Raw genomic sequence first — 19,294 nt, forward strand, 5'->3', positions numbered from 1 at the left:
TCGGAGTTACTTGACACCGCTGGTTGCCGATCACCGCCTGCTGCATGGTAAGAATTTATAAGACATTGATATTTGCTTTACTGTGAGCGTTTTACCACCACATCCTAGTAGTTATAGGAACAATATTTTTGGGTTTTGTTTCTTGTTCTACTAATCATGACAGGATCCAGAGTCAATTCATGGGCTTTGTCGATCGCGGGAGACGTGCCACCACCTTTGCAAATACCACAACCGTCACGAGAGGTGCACAAACATCCAAATGCACATGATCAGGTTAATGTATCTATACCACCATTTAATGGCCGTTTTAAACCTGCTTTATATATTGAATGGGAGTTCGACATAAAAAATATATTTGCTTCCCATAATTTCAATGAACATAAAAAGGTTAAGGTTGCGGTTGGTTCTTTCACTGGTTATGCTTTGGTTTGGTGGAGTGAATATTGTCGGTTACACCCTGATTATATACCTACTACTTGGGATGATTTGAAACTTGCCATGCGACATACTTTCGTCCCTGCTTATTATACTCGTGACATGATTAAGAAGTTGCAACACTTAAAACAAGGTAGTGAAACTGTAACAAAATATTATGATGATTTACAAACTACCTTGTTGCATTCCTCTTTAGAAGAAAGTGAAGATGATTTTATGGATAGATTTTGGGGAGGATTAAACCGTGATATTCAAGAGATATGATAGAGGCAAAGGTGTCCCGTCTTTCGATGAGATGGTGGATTTCGCTTTGGTGGAAGTCGACTTTGACGATCCGACTACGAACGTGTGAGGACGTCGCGCCTTAGCAATCGCTAAACCAACTCCGAGAGGTTATTGACCACGCCGGAGCACGATCAACCTGACCACGAGGGTCTGTTTCCTGCGAGCAAACGAAGAACAAGCAAGAAACTAAGATTGCAATCTGGATATTGCGAATATAAGATGAAAGCTTTATTGATCAAGGTGGGGTTCTGTGACGCCTTTGTCTGGTCGTTGAACACAAACGAAGTACGCGAAGTTGCAGCTATGGCGAACTTTTAATCTAAACAAAACCCAAAGGCTAAACGATGCCCTAAGGGCTGTATATATGGAGGAAGAGGGGGGAATTTCGTGGCCCTTGGTGGAGGGGTCCGAAATCAACCCTATCTCTTGTTTCCCCACACATACGGACTCTAAAAATAGCCTATACTTATGTATTTCGAAATTACATGGGCCTGGCCCAATAATAAGGTGACGCAGCACCTAAAATAGCCTCGGGACGAAATTTATGAAGTGGCATCTTGTATATTTCGTCCAAGGCTTCATGCACCCATTATGGTGGCTTCAAACTCCTGAAATCATCACTTGTAACTCCGTTCTTGTTTCCCTTGCGCATGCCATCATCTCCATGCTTGTTCTTGCTCCAATGTTCATCCTTCTCCAAGCTAGGCCCTTCATTTGTAAGCAAAACAAATGTATCCAATTTAGGCAGCATCATATTCTCATGAACATTAGAATCATTACCAAGAAACGAAAGTACCTGGTAATTTAGTTGGCGTGCACGAGCTCTAGTAATTGGTCCAGTATGTATAGCAGCAGGGGCTGTGGGTGTAACAATTGTATTGATGTCCTCATCAGCCTAGCTTGGAGAAGGATGAACATTGGAGCAAGAACAAGCATGGAGATGATGGCATGCGCAAGGGGAACAAGAACGGAGTTACAAGTGATGATTTCAGGACTTTGAAGCCACCATAATGGGTGCATGAAGCCTTGGACGAAATATACAAGATGCCACTTCATAAATTTCGTCCCGAGGCTATTTTAGGTGCTGCGTCACCTTATTATTGGGCCAGGCCCATGTAATTTCGAAATACATAAGTATAGGCTATTTTTAGAGTCCGTATGTGTGGGGAAACAAGAGATAGGGTTGATTTCGGACCCCTCCACCAAGGGCCACGAAATTCCCCCCTCTTCCTCCATATATACAGCCCTTAGGGCATCGTTTAGACTTTGGGTTTTGTTTAGATTAAAAGTTCGCCATAGCTGCAACTTCGCGTACTTCGTTTGTGTTCAACGACCAGACAAAGGCGTCACAGAACCCCACCTTGATCAATAAAGCTTTCATCTTATATTCGCAATATCCAGATTGCAATCTTAGTTTCTTGCTTGTTCTTCGTTTGCTCGCAGGAAACAGACCCTCGTGGTCAGGTTGATCGTGCTCCGGCGTGGTCAATAACCTCTCGGAGTTGGTTTAGCGATTGCTAAGGCGCGACGTTGATGAGGACATGACTACCTTGGATATGACTAAAAATATTGCATATATGCATATTTGTCAGGTGATTTCTAGTGCAAACTATTCAATAATCTATTTATGTTATCCAGAACAAAAATACTTCACACACTTTTGTGTTTTGTCTAATTGCAGGTGTATGGGACATTTGTACAATCCACATATGAAGATAAGGAAGAAAGAGATGTTTATTTGCTGTCCAAAAAGTTCTCTCACGTCACTTTTGGCCCAAGAGAAGATAGAGTCCAAGTCTCTCACGTTCTGGATTCAGATTCGGACTGCACAGACACACCTGACTCAAAACGCACACAAGTTTTTCATACGGACTCCGAATTGGGTGATTCTTTTTTTGTTGGAAACTAGATTTCGTGCACTTTCCAACCCAATTGGAATCACCTTCAAATTCGTCCGGAGCGTTGAGTTGTGGACGAAACAATCTGATGCTACAGCAGAATCCGAGTCAAACTACAAGTCCAAAGGTGTTACATCACCTCCACTTGGGCCCATTGGCCTTGTACGACCTAGATTTAGTTTTAGGCTGCCTTGGGACGTCCTCCCACCTCCTTGGCCGCCACCCCTTGCTCCTATATAAGTAGATCCATCTAGTAGCTTTTCCTTGGGATTTGTTTAGTTAAAAGTTAGCCATTGCAACTTCGTGTACTTCGTTTGTGTCCAACGACCAGACCAAGACCGCTTCCGGATCCCCAGCATTATCAATACTTCATATATATTTGCAATATTCAGATTGTTTTATCATATTCTTGCTCGTTCTTCGATTGTTTGCAGGAATAGACCTTCGTGGTCAGGCTGACCGTGCTTTCAGCATCGTCAGTAACCTCAGGAGATTGGTTTAGCGATTGCTAAGGCGCAACGTCGTGCACGTTTGTAGTCGGATCGTCAAAGTCGTCTCCACCAAATCGATAGTTATCATCTCATCAAAAGATCGGGACCCTCGCCTCTATCAGCCCCCATTCGTCAAAGGGGGGCATCTGCCCCGCGAACTCCACCCTGTTCGAGCAGCCGTACAAGAGACAGCCCGCCGGTGGCAGATCGGCTAGCGAGGGGTTGCCCGCGAGGACCTCGAGCACTGTTCTTCGTGCCTCAAGCGGAAGCTCTGACTCCTGGAGCATCATGCGATCCGGGCCGACAGAAAGGGCCCACATCGGCTGGGAATGGCGCTGGAGTGGGGCGACGAGGCGTCGGAGGAACTCCTTCATCACCATGGGTGTGGTCAAGCCAAGGTCTTTCAACCTCCTCATCCGGAGCCAGACGAAGGCAAGGCGGGAGTTCGTAAGCTTCTCATGAGCCCAGCCGGAGCTGGGAACGGCGGGCACAGACGGAGGCGAGAGCAATGGGCTGAGCATTCTGACATCCACGTACACCCATCGCTCGAAGTCAATCCACAAGCCGGCCATCGCCGTCACGGCCTGGAAGCTCAGGCACCCCGAGCATTGCCGGGGGTCGGTCAGGTGCAGCGAGAAGAAATCGCGTAGAAGGGCCACGGAGGGGGCAATTGATAGAGGCGGAGGTGTCCCGTCTTTCGATGAGATGGTGGATTTCGCTTTGGTGGAAGTCGACTTTGACGATCCGACTACGAACGTGCGAGGACGTCGCGCCTTAGCAATCGCTAAACCAACTCCGAGAGGTTATTGACCACGCCGGAGCACGATCAACCTGACCACGAGGGTCTGTTTCCTGCGAGCAAACGAAGAACAAGCAAGAAACTAAGATTGCAATCTGGATATTGCGAATATAAGATGAAAGCTTTATTGATCAAGGTGGGGTTCTGTGATGCCTTTGTCTGGTCGTTGAACACAAACGAAGTACGCGAAGTTGCAGCTATGGCGAACTTTTAATCTAAACAAAACCCAAAGTCTAAACGATGCCCTAAGGGCTGTATATATGGAGGAAGAGGGGGGGAATTTCGTGGCCCTTGGTGGAGGGGTCCGAAATCAACCCTATCTCTTGTTTCCCCACACATACGGACTCTAAAAATAGCCTATACTTATGTATTTCGAAATTACATGGGCCTGGCCCAATAATAAGGTGACGCAGCACCTAAAATAGCCTCGGGACGAAATTTATGAAGTGGCATCTTGTATATTTCGTCCAAGGCTTCATGCACCCATTATGGTGGCTTCAAAGTCCTGAAATCATCACTTGTAACTCCGTTCTTGTTTCCCTTGCGCATACCATCATCTCCATGCTTGTTCTTGCTCCAATGTTCATCCTTCTCCAAGCTAGGCCCTTCATTTGTAAGCAAAACAAATGTATCCAATTTAGGCAGCATCATATTCTCATGAACATTAGAATCATTACCAAGAAACGAAAGTACCTGGTAATTTAGTTGGCGTGCACGAGCTCTAGTAATTGGTCCAGTATGTATAGCAGCAGGGGCTGTGGGTGTAACAATTGTATTGATGTCCTCATCATCCTCCCCTTCTTGAAATGAAGTCGTCCTCGACGGAAGTTCGTCTTCCTCACCCCAATAAGGCTTCAAATCTACAATGTTAAAAGTGGGACTAACCCCAAAATCTGCAGGCAGCTCAAGTTTATATGCATTATCATTTATTTTCTCTAACACCTTAAAGGGACCATCAGCACGTGGCATTAACTTTGATTTGCGCAAATCAGGAAATCTATCCTTACGCAAATGTAACCAAACAAGATCTCCAGGTGCAAACACAACATGTTTTCTACCCTTATCTCCAGCAAGTTTATATTTAGCATTCATGCGCTCAATGTTTTCCTTAGTTAACTCATGCATTTTTAAAATCAATTCAGCACGTTGTTTAGCATCAAAATTAACCTTCTCCGAAGATGGAAGAGGCAACAAATCAATAGGTGCACGAGGTAGGAAACCATACACAACTTCAAAAGGGCACATCTTAGTAGTAGAATGCAATGAACGATTATAAGCAAATTCAATATGAGGCAAGCATTCCTCCCACATTTTCTTATTATTCTTCAAAACAGCTCGTGCACGCCAACTAAATTACCAGGTACTTTCGTTTCTTGGTAATGATTCTAATGTTCATGAGAATATGATGCTGCCTAAATTGGATACATTTGTTTTGCTTACAAATGAAGGGCCTAGCTTGGAGAAGGATGAACATTGGAGCAAGAACAAGCATGGAGATGATGGCATGCGCAAGGGAAACAAGAACGGAGTTACAAGTGATGATTTCAGGACTTTGAAGCCACCATAATGGGTGCATGAAGCCTTGGACGAAATATACAAGATGCCACTTCATAAATTTCGTCCCGAGGCTATTTTAGGTGCTGCGTCACCTTATTATTGGGCCAGGCCCATGTAATTTCGAAATACATAAGTATAGGCTATTTTTAGAGTCCGTATGTGTGGGGAAACAAGAGATAGGGTTGATTTCGGACCCCTCCACCAAGGGCCACGAAATTTCCCCCCTCTTCCTCCATATATACAGCCCATAGGGCATCGTTTAGACTTTGGGTTTTGTTTAGATTAAAAGTTCGCCATAGCTGCAACTTCGCGTACTTCGTTTGTGTTCAACGACCAGACAAAGGCGTCACAGAACCCCACCTTGATCAATAAAGCTTTCATCTTATATTCGCAATATCCAGATTGCAATCTTAGTTTCTTGCTTGTTCTTCGTTTGCTCGCAGGAAACAGACCCTCGTGGTCAGGTTGATCGTGCTCCGGCGTGGTCAATAACCTCTCGGAGTTGGTTTAGCGATTGCTAAGGCGCGACGTCCTCACACGTTCGTAGTCGGATCGTCAAAGTCGACTTCCACCAAAGCGAAATCCACCATCTCATCGAAAGACGGCACACCTTTGCCTCTATCAAGTGGTATCAGATTTCCAGGTTGCTCGGTGAGATTTTACAGTTTTTCATAGTTTAGATCGAGTCTGTTCTTCATACCTATAGTCCACGAAAAAGCCACAAAAAAAATTAGGGTTAGTTCATCATATCCGAACCAATCTGAGCCTTTGCATAATCTCTTTAGGGTTTTGCTTTGTTGAATTTGCGGTTGCATCGTCGTGTCTAGTTGCTGGTCTTAGAGTCTAGTCTTTTAGAGTTTCGAGTTCTGGTCATAAGTTGTCACGCCGCCGCCGCACCATCATCATCACCCCTGCCATCTACCACCACCGCTTATCCACCACCGCTTCGAATCCGTATCCATATACCACCACAGCTGTCATATACCACCACCGCTGCCATCTACCACCATATATCCACCACCAATCCGAGTTCTTGTCATATTAGGTTTGTTTTCGAGATCCATCTAGATTCCGATTCGTGTTTCCTTGCCGGAGTAGGTTTCGGAAAAAAAAAAGAGTCGGGTAGCCACGCTCCGTTTAGGCCCAAAATTTTTCGAAAACGCATTTTTCGAAAAAATTTCTGGCTATCCTATTTTTAGGTGTTTCTGAGTGTTTTGAGACAGGTGCCATTATAGGAAGTTTTTTTGACCCGTTTCCAGTTTTTGGGTCCGGGCAGTCGAAAAAAAAAAATTGGTCGAAAAAATCTGCACAGCGTTCTTCTTCTTCCATGGCATCAACAGGGCACACAAGTGATATTATTTGTCGTCGTTGTAAGGGAGGAGGTCATTATGCGAGAGAATGCAAATCTCCGCGTGTGATGATTGCTACCGCGGATGGTGGATATGAGTCCGCTAGTGACTATGATGAGGAGACTTTGGCTCTTATTACACGTGAAGAACATGGTGGAGATGATTCTGATCATGAGACGCAATACATGGCTCCTGAAGACGCTGACAGGTATGAATGTTTAGTTGCTCAACGTGTTTTGAGTGTGCAGGTCACACAAGCTGAGCAAAATCAGAGGCACAATTTGTTCCATACCAAGGGAGTTGTGAAGGAACGTTCTGTGCGCGTCATCATAGACGGAGGGAGCTGCAACAACTTGGCTAGCATGGAGATGGTGGAGAAGCTTTCTCTCACCACAAGACCACATCCACATCCTTACTACATCCAATGGTTCAACAACAGTGGCAAGGTTAAGGTAACACGTACTGTTCGTGTGCATTTTAGTATCTCTACATATGCTGATTATGTTGATTGTGATGTGGTACCTATGCAAGCATGTTCCTTATTACTTGGGAGACCATGGCAATTTGATAAAAATTCTGTACACCATGGTAGAAACAATCACTATACTCTTGTTCATAAGGATAAAAATATTACTTTGCTTCCTATGACTCCTGATTCCATTTTGAAAGATGATATTAATAGAGCTAATAAAGCAAAACAGGAGACGAATAAGAGTGAAAATCAGATTGTGGCAAAAGAATTTGAGCAACAAATGAAGCCTAATAATAAACCATCTAGTGTTGCTTCTGAAATTAAATTGAAAAGTGCATGTTTATTTGCCACCAAATCTGATATTGATGAGCTAGATTTCAGCAAATCTGTTTGCTATGCTTTTGTGTGCAAAGAGGCATTATTTTCATTCGAGGACGTGCCTTCCTCTTTGCCTCCTGCTTTCACTAACATTTTGCAGGAGTTCGCTGACGTTTTTCCACAAGACGTGCCACCGGGATTACCGCCTATTCGAGGGATTGAGCATCAGATTGACTTAATTCCCGGTGCTTCACTGCCAAACCGTGCACCATACCGTACCAATCCAGAGGAGACGAAGGAGATTATGCGTCAAGTACAAGAGCTTCTCGACAAAGGTTATATACGCGAATCCCTTAGTCCTTGTGCTGTTCCTATTATTCTAGTGCCGAAAAAGGATGGTACATCACGTATGTGTGTTGATTGTAGAGGCATTAATAATATTACTATTCGTTATCGTCATCCTATTCCTAGGCTAGATGATATGCTTGATGAATTGAGTGGCTCTACAATATTCTCCAAAGTTGATTTGCGTATTGGCTACCATCAAATTCGTATGAAATTGGGAGATGAATGGAAAACAGCATTTAAAACTAAGTTTGGATTATATGAGTGGTTAGTCATGCCTTTTGGGTTAACTAATGCACCTAGTACTTTCATGAGATTAATGAACAAAGTTTTACGTGCTTTCATTGGACGATTTGTGGTAGTTTACTTTGATGACATATTGATTTATAGCAGATCTTTGGAGGAACATTTGGAACATTTACGTGCTGTTTTTATTGCTCTACGTGATGCACGTTTGTTTGGTAACCTTGGGAAGTGAACCTTTTGCACCGACCGAGTATCTTTTCTTGGCTATGTTGTTACTCCACAGGGAATTGAAGTTGATAAAGCCAAGATTGAAGCTATTGAGAGTTGGCCGCAGCCCAAAACGGTCACACAAGTGAGGAGTTTTCTTGGCCTCGCTGGATTCTATAGGCGTTTTGTGAGAGATTTCAGCACCATTGCTGCACCTCTCAATGAGCTTACAAAGAAAGATGTGCCTTTTCTTTGGGGTACAGCACAGGAAGAAGCCTTCACGGTATTGAAAGATAAGTTGACACATGCTCCTTTACTCCAACTTCCTGATTTTAATAAGACTTTTGAGCTTGAATGTGATGCTAGTGGAATTGGATTAGGAGGTGTGTTATTACAAGATGGCAAACCTGTTGCATACTTTTCTGAAAAATTGAGTGGGCCTAGTCTGAATTATTCTACTTATGATAAAGAATTATATGCTCTTGTTCGGACTTTAGAAACATGGCAACATTATTTATGGCCCAAAGAATTTGTTATACATTCTGATCATGAATCATTGAAACATATTAAAAGTCGAGCTAAACTGAATCGTAGACATGCTAAATGGGTTGAATTCATTGAGACTTTTCCTTATGTCATTAAACACAAGAAGGGAAAAGAAAATGTTATTGCTGATGCTTTGTCTCGTCGCTATACTATGCTTTCACAACTTGACTTCAAAATATTTGGTTTGGAGACCATCAAAGATCAATATGTGCATGATGCTGATTTTAAAGATGTAATGCATAATTGTAAAGAAGGAAGAATGTGGAACAAGTTTGTTGTTAACGATGGATTTGTGTTTCGTGCTAACAAGCTATGCATTCCAGCTAGCTCCGTTCGTCTTTTGTTGTTGCAGGAGGCGCATGGAGGAGGATTAATGGGACACTTTGGGGTGAAGAAGACGGAGGACGTACTTGCTACACATTTGTTTTGGCCAAAGATGAGACGGGATGTTGAGCGTTTTATTGCTCGCTGCACTACATGTCAAAAAGCTAAGTCACGCCTCAATCCTCATGGTTTATATATGCCTTTGCCTGTACCTAGTGTTCCTTGGGAGGATATATCTATGGACTTTGTTTTAGGTTTACCTCGAACAAAGAAGGGGAGGGATAGCATATTTGTTGTCGTGGATAGATTCTTGAAAATGGCACACTTTATACCATGTCATAAAAGCGATGATGCTGTTAATGTTGCTGATTTGTTCTTTCGTGAAATTATTCGCTTGCATGGTGTGCCAAATACTATTGTTTCAGATCGTGATACTAAATTTCTTAGCCACTTTTGGAGATGTTTATGGGCTAAGTTGGGGACTAAACTGTTTTTTAGTACTACTTGTCACCCCCAAACTGATGGACAAACTGAAGTAGTCAATAGAACGTTGTCTACTATGCTTAGGGCTGTTTTGAAGAATAATAAGAAAATGTGGGAGGAATGCTTGCCTCATATTGAATTTGCTTATAATCGTTCATTGCATTCTACTACTAAGATGTGCCCTTTTGAAGTTGTGTATGGTTTCCTACCTCGTGCACCTATTTATTTGTTGCCTCTTCCATCTTCGGAGAAGGTTAATTTTGATGCTAAACAACGTGCTGAATTGATTTTAAAAATGCATGAGTTAACTAAGGAAAACATTGAGCGCATGAATGCTAAATATAAACTTGCTGGAGATAAGGGTAGAAAACATGTTGTGTTTGCACCTGGAGATCTTGTTTGGTTACATTTGCGTAAGGATAGATTTCCTGATTTGCGCAAATCAAAGTTAATGCCACGTGCTGATGGTCCCTTTAAGGTGTTAGAGAAAATAAATGATAATGCATATGAACTTGAGCTGCCTGCAGATTTTGGGGTTAGTCCCACTTTTAACATTGCAGATTTGAAGCCTTATTTGGATGAGGAAGATGAACTTCCGTCGAGGACGACTTCATTTCAAGAAGGGGAGGATGATGAGGACATCAATACAATTGTTACACCCACAGCCCCTGCTGCTATACATACTGGACCAATTAAGAGCTCGTGCACGCCAACTAAATTACCAGGTACTTTCGTTTCTTGGTAATGATTCTAATGTTCATGAGAATATGATGCTGCCTAAATTGGATACATTTGTTTTGCTTACAAATGAAGGGCCTAGCTTGGAGAAGGATGAACATTGGAGCAAGAACAAGCATGGAGATGATGGCATGCGCAAGGGAAACAAGAACGGAGTTACAAGTGATGATTTCAGGACTTTGAAGCCACCATAATGGGTGCATGAAGCCTTGGACGAAATATACAAGATGCCACTTCATAAATTTCGTCCCGAGGCTATTTTAGGTGCTGCGTCACCTTATTATTGGGCCAGGCCCATGTAATTTCGAAATACATAAGTATAGGCTATTTTTAGAGTCCGTATGTGTGGGGAAACAAGAGATAGGGTTGATTTCGGACCCCTCCACCAAGGGCCACGAAATTCCCCCCCTCTTCCTCCATATATACAGCCCTTAGGGCATCGTTTAGACTTTGGGTTTTGTTTAGATTAAAAGTTCGCCATAGCTGCAACTTCGCGCACTTTGTTTGTGTTCAACGACCAGACAAAGGCGTCACAGAACCCCACCTTGATCAATAAAGCTTTCATCTTATATTCGCAATATCCAGATTGCAATCTTAGTTTCTTGCTTGTTCTTCGTTTGCTCGCAGGAAACAGACCCTCGTGGTCAGGTTGATCGTGCTCCGGCGTGGTCAATAACCTCTCGGAGTTGGTTTAACGATTGCTAAGGTGCGACGTCCTCGCACGTTCGTAGTCGGATCGTCAAAGTCGACTTCCATCAAAGCGATATCCATCATCTCATCGAAAGACGGGACACCTCCGCCTCTATCATAGGCCCTTCATTTGTAAGCAAAACAAATGTATCCAATTTAGGCAGCATCATATTCTCATGAACATTAGAATCATTACCAAGAAACGAAAGTACCTGGTAATTTAGTTGGCGTGCACGAGCTCTAGTAATTGGTCCAGTATGTATAGCAGCAGGGGTTGTGGGTGTAACAATTGTATTGATGTCCTCATCATCCTCCCCTTCTTGAAATGAAGTCGTCCTCGACGGAAGTTCATCTTCCTCACCCAAATAAGGCTTCAAATCTGCAATGTTAAAAGTGGGACTAACCCCAAAATCTGCAGGCAGCTCAAGTTTATATGCATTATCATTTATTTTCTCTAACACCTTAAAGGGACCATCAGCACGTGGCATTAGCTTTGATTTGCGCAAATCAGGAAATCTATCCTTACGCAAATGTAACCAAACAAGATCTCCAGGTTCAAACACAACATGTTTTCTACCCTTATCTCCAGCAAGTTTATATTTAGCATTCATACGCTCAATGTTTTCCTTAGTTAACTCATGCATTTTTAAAATCAATTCAGCACGTTGTTTAGCATCAAAATTAACCTTCTCCGACGATGGAAGAGGCAACAAATCAATAGGTGCACGAGGTAGGAAACCATACACAACTTCAAAAGGGCACATCTTAGTAGTAGAATGCAATGAACGATTATAAGCAAATTCAATATGAGGCAAGCATTCCTCCCACATTTTCTTATTATTCTTCAAAACAGCCCTAAGCATAGTAGACAACGTTCTATTGACTACTTCAGTTTGTCCATCAGTTTGGGGGTGACAAGTAGTACTAAAAAGCAGTTTAGTCCCCAACTTAGCCCATAAACATCTCCAAAAGTGGCTAAGAAATTTAGTATCACGACCTGAAACAATAGTATTTGGCACACCATGCAAGCGAATAATTTCACGAAAGAACAAATCAGCAACATTAACAGCATCATCGCTTTTATGACATGGTATAAAGTGTGCCATTTTCGAGAATCTATCCACGACAACAAATATGCTATCCCTCCCCTTCTTTGTTCGAGGCAAACCTAAAACAAAGTCCATAGATATATCCTCCCAAGGAACACTAGGTACAGGCAAAGGCATATATAAACCATGAGGATTGAGTCGTGACTTAGCTTTTTGACATGTAGTGCATCGAGCAATAAAACGCTCAACATCCCGTCTCATCTTTGGCCAAAAGAAATGTGTAGCAAGTACGTCCTCCGTCTTCTTCACGCCAAAATGTCCCATTAATCCTCCTCCATGCGCTTCCTGCAACAACAAAAGACGAACGGAGCTAGCTGGAATGCATAGCTTGTTAGCACGAAACACAAATCCATCGTTAACGACAAACTTGTTCCACATTCTTCCGTCTTTACAATTCTGCATTACATCTTTAAAATCAGCATCATGCACATATTGATCTTTGATGGTCTCCAAACCAAATATTTTGAAGTCAAGTTGTGAAAGCATAGTATAGCGACGAGACAATGCATCAGCAATAACATTTTCTTTTCCCTTCTTGTGTTTAATGACATAAGGGAAAGTCTCAATGAATCCAACCCATTTAGCATGTCTACGATTCAGTTTAGCTTGACTTTTAATATGTTTCAAAGATTCATGATCAGAATGTATAACAAATTCTTTGGGCCATAAATAATGTTGCCATGTTTCTAAAGTCCGAACAAGAGCATATAATTCTTTATCATAAGTAGAATAATTCAGACTAGGCCCACTCAATTTTTCAGAAAAGTATGCAACAGGTTTGCCATCTTGTAATAACACACCTCCTAATCCAATTCCACTAGCATCACATTAAGCTCAAAAGTCTTATTAAAATCAGGAAGTTGGAGTAAAGGAGCATGTGTCAACTTATCTTTCAATACCGTGAAGGCTTCTTCCTGTGCGGTACCCCAAACAAAAGGCACATCCTTCTTTGTAAGCTTGTTGAGAGGTGCAGCAATGGTGCTGAAATCTCTCACAAAACGCCTATAGAATCCAGCGAGGCCAAGAAAACTCCTCACTTGTGTGACCGTTTTGGGCTGCGGCCAACTCTCAATAGCTTCAATCTTGGCTTTGTCAACTTCAATTCCCTGTGGAGTAACAACATAGCCAAGAAAAGATACTCGGTCGGTGCAAAAGGTGCACTTCCCAAGGTTACCAAACAAACGTGCATCACGTAGAGCAATAAAAACAGCACGTAAATGTTCCAAATGTTCTTCCAAAGATCTGCTATAAATCCCGTTCTTGTTCCCCTTGCGCATGCCATCATCTCCATGCTTGTTCTTGCTCCAATGTTCATCCTTCTCCAAGCTAGGCCCTTCATTTGTAAGCAAAACAAATGTATCCAATTTAGGCAGCATCATATTCTCATGAACATTAGAATCATTACCAAGAAACGAAAGTACCTGGTAATTTAGTTGGCGTGCACGAGCTCTAGTAATTGGTCCAGTATGTATAGCAGCAGGGGCTGTGGGTGTAACAATTGTATTGATGTCCTCATCAAATCCAGAGGAGACGAAGGAGATTATGCGTCAAGTACAAGAGCTTCTCGACAAAGGTTATATACGCGAATCCCTTAGTCCTTGTGCTGTTCCTATTATTCTAGTGCCGAAAAAGGATGGTACATCACGTATGTGTGTTGATTGTAGAGGCATTAATAATATTACTATTCGTTATCGTCATCCTATTCCTAGGCTAGATGATATGCTTGATGAATTGAGTGGCTCTACAATATTCTCCAAAGTTGATTTACGTAGTGGATACCATCAAATTCGTATGAAATTGGGAGATGAATGGAAAACCGCATTCAAAACTAAGTTTGGATTATATGAGTGGTTAGTCATGCCTTTTGGGTTAACTAATGCACCTAGTACTTTCATGAGATTAATGAACGAAGTTTTACGTGCTTTCATTGGACGATTTGTGGTAGTTTACTTTGATGACATATTGATTTATAGCAGATCTTTGGAAGAACATTTGGAACATTTACGTGCTGTTTTTATTGCTCTACGTGATGCACGTTTGTTTGGTAACCTTGGGAAGTGCACCTTTTGCACCGACCGAGTATCTTTTCTTGGCTATGTTGTTACTCCACAGGGAATTGAAGTTGATAAAGCCAAGATTGAAGCTATTGAGAGTTGATAAAGCCAAGATTAATAAGACTTTTGAGCTTGAATGTGATGCTAGTGGAATTGGATTAGGAGGTGTGTTATTACAAGATGGCAAACCTGTTGCATACTTTTCTGAAAAATTGAGTGGGCCTAGTCTGAATTATTCTACTTATGATAAAGAATTATATGCTCTTGTTCGGACTTTAGAAACATGGCAACATTATTTATGGCCCAAAGAATTTGTTATACATTCTGATCATGAATCTTTGAAACATATTAAAAGTCAAGCTAAACTGAATCGTAGACATGCAAAATGGGTTGAATTCATTGAGACTTTCCCTTATGTCATTAAACACAAGAAGGGAAAAGAAAATGTTATTGCTGATGCATTGTCTCGTCGCTATACTATGCTTTCACAACTTGACTTCAAAATATTTGGTTTGGAGACCATCAAAGATCAATATGTGCATGATGCTGATTTTAAAGATGTAATGCAGAATTGTAAAGAAGGAAGAATGTGGAACAAGTTTGTCGTTAACGATGGATTTGTGTTTCGTGCTAACAAGCTATGCATTCCAGCTAGCTCCGTTCGTCTTTTGTTGTTGTAGGAGGCGCATGGAGGAGGATTAATGGGACACTTTGGCGTGAAGAAGACGGAGGACGTACTTGCTACACATTTCTTTTGGCCAAAGATGAGACGGGATGTTGAGAGTTTTATTGCTCGATGCACTACATGTCAAAAAGCTAAGTCACGACTCAATCCTCATGGTTTATATATGCCTTTGCCTGTACCTAGTGTTCCTTGGGAGGATATATCTATGGACTTTGTTTTAGGTTTACCTCGAACAAAGAAGGGGAGGGATAGCATATTTGTTGTCGTGGATAGATTCTCGAAAATGGCACACTTTATACCATGTCATAAAAGCGATGATGCTGTTAATGTTGCTGATTTGTTCTTTCGTGAAATTATTCGCTTGCATGGTGTACCAAATACTATTGTTTCAGATCGTGATACTAAATTTCTTAGCCACTTTTGGAGATGTTTATGGGCTAAGTTGGGGACTAAACTGCTTTTTAGTACTACTTGTCACCCCCAAACTGATGGACAAATTGAAGTAGTCAACAGAACGTTGTCTACTATGCTTAGGGCTGTTTTGAAGAATAATAAGAAAATGTGGGAGGAATGCTTGCCTCATATTGAATTTGCTTATAATCGTTCATTGCATTCTACTACTAAGATGTGCCCTTTTGAAGTTGTGTATGGTTTCCTACCTCGTGCACCTATTGATTTGTTGCCTCTTCCATCTTCGGAGAAGGTTAATTTTGATGCTAAACAACGTGCTGAATTGATTTTAAAAATGCATGAGTTAACTAAGGAAAACATTGAGCGTATGAATGCTAAATATAAACTTGCTGGAGATAAGGGTAGAAAACATGTTGTGTTTGCACCTGGAGATCTTGTTTGGTTACATTTGCGTAAGGATAGATTTCCTGATTTGCGCAAATCAAAGCTAATGCCACGTGCTGATGGTCCCTTTAAGGTGTTAGAGAAAATAAATGATAATGCATATAAACTTGAGCTGCCTGCAGATTTTGGGGTTAGTCCCACTTTTAACATTGCAGATTTGAAGCCTTATTTGGGTGAGGAAGATGGACTTCCGTCGAGGACGACTTTATTTCAAGAAGGGGAGGATGATGAGGACATCAATACAATTGTTACACCCACAGCCCCTGCTGCTATACATACTGGACCAATTACTAGAGCTCGTGCACGCCAACTAAATTACCAGGTACTTTCGTTTCTTGGTAATGATTCTAATGTTCATGAGAATATGATGCTGCCTAAATTGGATACATTTGTTTTGCTTACAAATGAAGGGCCTAGCTTGGAGAAGGATGAACATTGGAGCAAGAACAAGCATGGAGATGATGGCATGCGCAAGGGAAACAAGAACGTAGTTACAAGTGATGATTTCAGGACTTTGAAGCCACCATAATGGGTGCATGAAGCCTTGGACGAAATATACAAGATGCCACTTCATAAATTTCGTCCCGAGGTTATTTTAGGTGCTGCGTCACCTTATTATTGGGCCAGGCCCATGTAATTTCGAAATACATAAGTATAGGCTATTTTTAGAGTCCGTATGTGTGGGGAAACAAGAGATAGGGTTGATTTCGGACCCCTCCACCAAGGGCCACGAAATTCCCCCCCTCTTCCTCCATATATACAGCCCTTAGGACATCGTTTAGATTTTGGGTTTTGTTTAGATTAAAAGTTCGCCATAACTGCAACTTCGCGCACTTCGTTTGTGTTCAACGACCAGACAAAGGCGTCACAGAACCCCACCTTGATCAATAAAGCTTTCATCTTATATTCGCAATATCCAGATTGCAATCTTAGTTTCTTGCTTGTTCTTCGTTTGCTCGCAGGAAACAGACCCTCGTGGTCAGGTTGATCGTGCTCCGGCGTGGTCAATAACCTCTCGGAGTTGGTTTAGCGATTGCTAAGGCGCGACGTCCTCGCACGTTCGTAGTCGGATCGTCAAAGTCGACTTCCACCAAAGCGATATCCATCATCTCATCGAAAGACAGGACACCTCCGCCTCTATCAGTTGTTGTTGGAGAGGTGCGTTAGGTGCAGCGGGTGGTGGTGGTGGAAGACGCGCGAGCAATTCATTAAACTTGTTATCGAGCTTTGTTTCGAACGTCTTCTCAAGGCCAGTGATCTTCTCCATGGCCTCTTCAAAATTGTTCAGCACATCTTGCACCTGTTCAGTCATCATTTGCTGAAACTTATCATGAAGCTCCTTGTTCGATAAATTCTCCCAGTCAATCTCGTCGGCTTGTGATCCTGGCATGGTTAGCAGCAATAGAAACACACAAGAATATGATCCTACAGACTACGAACAAGTGGTGGTGGTGGGTGTCACAAATCCGTCAAGCAAATCTCAAATTCTTACCAGTTCTTACCCAGCAGCAGGCGGTGATCGGCAACCGTTGTAGTCAAAAACTCTCAAAGCTTGGATATAGCGATTACCAGGGAGAGTCAAACGCACGACGTAGATGTATGTGGAGCTGGGAAGGCTTATAATATGGTAGCAAAAAGGGTCAGCAATAATCAATTCAGAGATGCAAAGTTGAATAAACGCTCAACGACGGTACTGTGCTGGTCCTAGGCTAGACTGTGCTAGAGACGCGAGCCTAGAACACTAACAAAATCACGGCGCGGCACGTAAACAAGGGAAAAGCACACTCTGAATTTTTTTTTCGCTCTTTTTTTTTTGCGCTGCTTTTTTTTTTGCGAAAAATTACTATAATGGCGAGTGTCTCAAAACTCTTCCTAGCTCAAACTGACAGGATGGGCACGAAATTTTTTCGACCAAATTTTTTTTTTTCGACTGCCCGGACCCAAAAACTGGAAACGGGTCAAAAAAAACTTCCTATAATGGCACCTGTCTCAAAACACTCAGAAACACCTAAAAATAGGATAGCCAGAAATTTTTTCGAAAAATGCGTTTTCGAAAATTTTTGGGCCTAAAAGGAGCGTGGCTACCCGACTTTTTTTTTTTGAAACCTACTCCGGCAAGGAAACACGAATTGGAATCTAGATGGATCTCGAAAACAAACCTAATATGACAAGAACTCGGATTGGTGGTGGATATATGGTGGTAGATGGCAGCGGTGGTGGTATAATACAACTGTAGTGGTATATGGATACGGATGCGAAGCGGTGGTGGATAAGCGATGGTGGTAGATGGCAGGGGTGATGATGATGGTGCGGCGGCGGCGTGACAACTTATGACCAGAACTCGAAACTCTAAAAGACTAGACTCTAAGACCAGCAACTAGACACGACGATGCAACCGCAAATTCAACAAAGCAAAACCCTAAAAAGATTATGCAAGGCTCAGATTGGTTCGGATATGATGAACTAACCCTAATTTTTTTTGTGGCTTTTTCGTGGACTATAGGTATGAAGAACATACTCGATCTAAACTACGAAAAACTGTAAAATCTCACCGAGCAACCTGGAAATCTGATACCACTTGATAGAGGCGGAGGTGTCCCGTCTTTCGATGAGATGGTGGATTTCGCTTTGGTGGAAGTCGACTTTGACGATCCGACTACGAACGTGCGAGGACGTCGCGCCTTAGCAATCGCTAAACCAACTCCGAGAGGTTATTGACCACGCCGGAGCACGATCAACCTGACCACGAGGGTCTGTTTCCTGCGAGCAAACGAAGAACAAGCAAGAAACTAAGATTGCAATCTGGATATTGCGAATATAAGATGAAAGCTTTATTGATCAAGGTGGGGTTCTGTGACGCCTTTGTCTGGTCGTTGAACACAAACGAAGTACGCGAAGTTGCAGCTATGGTGAACTTTTAATCTAAACAAAACCCAAAGTCTAAACGATGCCCTAAGGGCTGTATATATGGAGGAAGAGGGGGGAATTTCGTGGCCCTTGGTGGAGGGGTCCGAAATCAACCCTATCTCTTGTTTCCCCACACATACGGACTCTAAAAATAGCCTATACTGATGTATTTCGAAATTACATGGGCCTGGCCCAATAATAAGGTGACGCAGCACCTAAAATAGCCTCGGGACGAAATTTATGAAGTGGCATCTTGTATATTTCGTCCAAGGCTTCATGCACCCATTATGGTGGCTTCAAAGTCCTGAAATCATCACTTGTAACTCCGTTCTTGTTCCCCTTGCGCATGCCATCATCTCCATGCTTGTTCTTGCTCCAATGTTCATCCTTCTCCAAGCTAGGCCCTTCATTTGTAAGCAAAACAAATGTATCCAATTTAGGCAGCATCATATTCTCATGAACATTAGAATCATTACCAAGAAACGAAAGTACCTGGTAATT

Source organism: Triticum dicoccoides, chromosome 1A (assembly GCF_002162155.2).
Source record: "Triticum dicoccoides isolate Atlit2015 ecotype Zavitan chromosome 1A, WEW_v2.0, whole genome shotgun sequence".
NCBI lineage: Eukaryota > Viridiplantae > Streptophyta > Magnoliopsida > Poales > Poaceae > Triticum > Triticum dicoccoides.